Source organism: Pygoscelis adeliae, unplaced genomic scaffold (assembly GCF_000699105.1).
Source record: "Pygoscelis adeliae isolate BGI_AS28 unplaced genomic scaffold, ASM69910v1 Scaffold513, whole genome shotgun sequence".
Classification (NCBI taxonomy): Eukaryota; Metazoa; Chordata; class Aves; order Sphenisciformes; family Spheniscidae; genus Pygoscelis; species Pygoscelis adeliae.
Window position 1 is genome coordinate 1,156,057 of NW_008824591.1, and position 547 is coordinate 1,156,603.

The 547-nt window shown below is 60.5% G+C and overlaps 1 protein-coding gene across 1 annotated transcript in view; it reads left to right on the top strand.

Annotated features, from left to right (window-relative positions):
• NKAIN1 (Na+/K+ transporting ATPase interacting 1) overlaps window positions 1–547 on the top strand; it is a 37,498-nt gene that overhangs the window by 36,457 nt on the left and 494 nt on the right. The gene's annotated exons all lie outside the window — the stretch shown is intronic.

The window sequence follows — 547 nt, forward strand, 5'->3', positions numbered from 1 at the left end:
TGTGCCTGTGGGAGGGTTCCGGCCTGGGGGCACGTAGGATGATCGTGGGAGAAGTTGGGGTACCCCCAGCCATCCGTCGCTCCCACTGCATCGAGCCAGGGCGAAGGGCTGGGATCCGCCACCGTGACCCCTCCGGCAACCCCCCAGGGGCTCGACAGGCAGGTGATGGGCTCTGCTGGCCGGAGGGGGATGAACCACCGGGCTGGAAATTGCAGCCGTGAAAACTGATATACCGGTGTCTGCAATTCCCCTAAATGACATGCTTTAAACGAGGTGTAATTCCCCCATAATTCTCCTTACATGCCCACTCTGGAGCCAATGATAGGGTAATTTTACCACTTGGTCCAGCCTGCAATGCAAGGGCTGTTGCGGTGAGGAGAAGAGAGCCCGAAGGATCTCTGCAAGTCGGTTCGGCTCCTTTCCTCCGTTTCTCGCCAGCACTCTCCCGGGATGCTGCTGCGACCCGGGATGCTGCTGCGACCCGGGATGCTGCCGTGACCCGGGATGCTGCCATGGCCTGGGATGTTGGAGCAATCCAGGATGCCGA